Genomic DNA, 4,686 nt, shown 5'->3' with positions numbered 1-4,686 from the left:
CATAAAGTGGCCGATTTGTATTGAATCTTAGCATGTGACAATTTGTTGGATAGGTAAACAACATAACTACGACTTCCATGGGATATTTTTGCATTCTCTAAAAATTTAGCCAAAATGGAGGTTAAGTAAATCCCCTCGTTAATTTAGGACATTACTCGTTTTCGACCCTTTTTTATAAGGAAGGCCATAAAGTGGCCGGTTTGTATTGAATCTTAGCATGTGACAATTCGTTGGATAGGTAAACAACATAACTACGACTTCCATGGGATATTTTTGCATTCTCTAAAAATTTAGCCAAAATGGAGGTTAAGAAAATCCCCTCGTTAATTTAGGACATTACTCGTTTTCGACCCTTTTTTATAAGGAAGGCCATAAAGTGGCCGGTTTGTATTGAATCTTAGCATGTGACAATTCGTTGGATAGGTAAACAACATAACTACGACTTCCATGGGATATTTTTGCATTCTCTAAAAATTTAGCCAAAATGGAGGTTAAGAAAATCCCCTCGTTAATTTAGGACATTACTCGTTTTCGACCCTTTTTTATAAGGAAGGCCATAAAGTGGCCGGTTTGTATTGAATCTTAGCATGTGACAATTCGTTGGATAGGTAAACAACATAACTACGACTTCCATGGGATATTTTTGCATTCTCTAAAAATTTAGCCAAAATGGAGGTTAAGAAAATCCCCTCGTTAATTTAGGACATTACTCGTTTTCGACCCTTTTTTATAAGGAAGGCCATAAAGTGGCCGATTTGCATTGAATCTTAGCGTGTGACAATTCGTTGGATAGGTAAACAACATAACTACGACTTCCATGGGATATTTTTGCATTCTCTAAAAATTCGGCCAAAATGGAGGTTAAGAAAATCTCCTCGTTAATTTAGGACATTACTCGTTTTCGACCCATTTTTACTAGGAAGGCCATAAAGTGGCCGATTTGTATTGAATCTTAGCATGTGACAATTTGTTGGATAGGTAAACAACATAACTACGACTTCCATGGGATATTTTTGCATTCTGTAAAAATTTAGCCAAAATGGAGGTTAAGTAAATCCCCTCGTTAATTTAGGACATTACTCGTTTTCGACCCTTTTTTATAAGGAAGGCCATAAAGTGGCCGGTTTGTATTGAATCTTAGCATGTGACAATTCGTTGGATAGGTAAACAACATAACTACGACTTCCATGGGATATTTTTGCATTCTCTAAAAATTTAGCCAAAATGGAGGTTAAGAAAATCCCCTCGTTAATTTAGGACATTACTCGTTTTCGACCCTTTTTTATAAGGAAGGCCATAAAGTGGCCGGTTTGTATTGAATCTTAGCATGTGACAATTCGTTGGATAGGTAAACAACATAACTACGACTTCCATGGGATATTTTTGCATTCTCTAAAAATTTAGCCAAAATGGAGGTTAAGAAAATCCCCTCGTTAATTTAGGACATTACTCGTTTTCGACCCTTTTTTATAAGGAAGGCCATAAAGTGGCCGGTTTGTATTGAATCTTAGCATGTGACAATTCGTTGGATAGGTAAACAACATAACTACGACTTCCATGGGATATTTTTGCATTCTCTAAAAATTTAGCCAAAATGGAGGTTAAGAAAATCCCCTCGTTAATTTAGGACATTACTCGTTTTCGACCCTTTTTTATAAGGAAGGCCATAAAGTGGCCGATTTACATTGAATCTTAGCGTGTGACAATTCGTTGGATAGGTAAACAACATAACTACGACTTCCATGGGATATTTTTGCATTCTCTAAAAATTCGGCCAAAATGGAGGTTAAGAAAATCTCCTCGTTAATTTAGGACATTACTCGTTTTCGACCCATTTTTACTAGGAAGGCCATAAAGTGGCCGATTTGTATTGAATCTTAGCATGTGACAATTTGTTGGATAGGTAAACAACATAACTACGACTTCCATGGGATATTTTTGCATTCTGTAAAAATTTAGCCAAAATGGAGGTTAAGTAAATCCCCTCGTTAATTTAGGACATTACTCGTTTTCGACCCTTTTTTATAAGGAAGGCCATAAAGTGGCCGGTTTGTATTGAATCTTAGCATGTGACAATTCGTTGGATAGGTAAACAACATAACTACGACTTCCATGGGATATTTTTGCATTCTCTAAAAATTTAGCCAAAATGGAGGTTAAGAAAATCCCCTCGTTAATTTAGGACATTACTCGTTTTCGACCCTTTTTTATAAGGAAGGCCATAAAGTGGCCGGTTTGTATTGAATCTTAGCATGTGACAATTCGTTGGATAGGTAAACAACATAACTACGACTTCCATGGGATATTTTTGCATTCTCTAAAAATTTAGCCAAAATGGAGGTTAAGAAAATCTCCTCGTTAATTTGGGACATTACTCGTTTTCGACCTTTTTTACTAGGAAGGCCATAATGTGGCCGATTTGCATTGAATCTTAGCGTGTGACAATTCGTTGGATAGGTAAACAACATAACTACGACTTCCATGGGATATTTTTGCATTCTCTAAAAATTCAGCCAAAATGGAGGTTAAGAAAATCTCCTCGTTAATTTGGGACATTACTCGTTTTCGACCTTTTTTACTAGGAAGGCCATAATGTGGCCGATTTGCATTGAATCTTAGCGTGTGACAATTCGTTGGATAGGTAAACAACATAACTACGACTTCCATGGGATATTTTTGCATTCTCTAAAAATTCGGCCAAAATGGAGGTTAAGAAAATCTCCTCGTTAATTTAGGACATTACTCGTTTTCGACCCATTTTTACTAGGAAGGCCATAAAGTGGCCGATTTGTATTGAATCTTAGCATGTGACAATTCGTTGGATAGGTAAACAACATAACTACGACTTCCATGGGATATTTTTGCATTCTCTAAAAATTTAGCCAAAATGGAGGTTAAGAAAATCCCCTCGTTAATTTAGGACATTACTCGTTTTCGACCCTTTTTTATAAGGAAGGCCATAAAGTGGCCGGTTTGTATTGAATCTTAGCATGTGACAATTCGTTGGATAGGTAAACAACATAACTACGACTTCCATGGGATATTTTTGCATTCTCTAAAAATTTAGCCAAAATGGAGGTTAAGAAAATCCCCTCGTTAATTTAGGACATTACTCGTTTTCGACCCTTTTTTATAAGGAAGGCCATAAAGTGGCCGGTTTGTATTGAATCTTAGCATGTGACAATTCGTTGGATAGGTAAACAACATAACTACGACTTCCATGGGATATTTTTGCATTCTCTAAAAATTTAGCCAAAATGGAGGTTAAGAAAATCCCCTCGTTAATTTAGGACATTACTCGTTTTCGACCCTTTTTTATAAGGAAGGCCATAAAGTGGCCGATTTGCATTGAATCTTAGCGTGTGACAATTCGTTGGATAGGTAAACAACATAACTACGACTTCCATGGGATATTTTTGCATTCTCTAAAAATTCGGCCAAAATGGAGGTTAAGAAAATCTCCTCGTTAATTTAGGACATTACTCGTTTTCGACCCATTTTTACTAGGAAGGCCATAAAGTGGCCGATTTGTATTGAATCTTAGCATGTGACAATTTGTTGGATAGGTAAACAACATAACTACGACTTCCATGGGATATTTTTGCATTCTGTAAAAATTTAGCCAAAATGGAGGTTAAGTAAATCCCCTCGTTAATTTAGGACATTACTCGTTTTCGACCCTTTTTTATAAGGAAGGCCATAAAGTGGCCGGTTTGTATTGAATCTTAGCATGTGACAATTCGTTGGATAGGTAAACAACATAACTACGACTTCCATGGGATATTTTTGCATTCTCTAAAAATTTAGCCAAAATGGAGGTTAAGAAAATCCCCTCGTTAATTTAGGACATTACTCGTTTTCGACCCTTTTTTATAAGGAAGGCCATAAAGTGGCCGGTTTGTATTGAATCTTAGCATGTGACAATTCGTTGGATAGGTAAACAACATAACTACGACTTCCATGGGATATTTTTGCATTCTCTAAAAATTTAGCCAAAATGGAGGTTAAGAAAATCCCCTCGTTAATTTAGGACATTACTCGTTTTCGACCCTTTTTTATAAGGAAGGCCATAAAGTGGCCGGTTTGTATTGAATCTTAGCATGTGACAATTCGTTGGATAGGTAAACAACATAACTACGACTTCCATGGGATATTTTTGCATTCTCTAAAAATTTAGCCAAAATGGAGGTTAAGAAAATCCCCTCGTTAATTTAGGACATTACTCGTTTTCGACCCTTTTTTATAAGGAAGGCCATAAAGTGGCCGATTTGCATTGAATCTTAGCGTGTGACAATTCGTTGGATAGGTAAACAACATAACTACGACTTCCATGGGATATTTTTGCATTCTCTAAAAATTCGGCCAAAATGGAGGTTAAGAAAATCTCCTCGTTAATTTAGGACATTACTCGTTTTCGACCCATTTTTACTAGGAAGGCCATAAAGTGGCCGATTTGTATTGAATCTTAGCATGTGACAATTTGTTGGATAGGTAAACAACATAACTACGACTTCCATGGGATATTTTTGCATTCTGTAAAAATTTAGCCAAAATGGAGGTTAAGTAAATCCCCTCGTTAATTTAGGACATTACTCGTTTTCGACCCTTTTTTATAAGGAAGGCCATAAAGTGGCCGGTTTGTATTGAATCTTAGCATGTGACAATTCGTTGGATAGGTAAACAACA

The sequence above is a fragment of the Medicago sativa genome, chromosome 8 (assembly GCF_051527215.1).
Source record: "Medicago sativa cultivar Bolivia chromosome 8, Bolivia_mono, whole genome shotgun sequence".
Lineage (NCBI taxonomy): Eukaryota > Viridiplantae > Streptophyta > Magnoliopsida > Fabales > Fabaceae > Medicago > Medicago sativa.
This window is presented reverse-complemented; position numbering follows the sequence as displayed.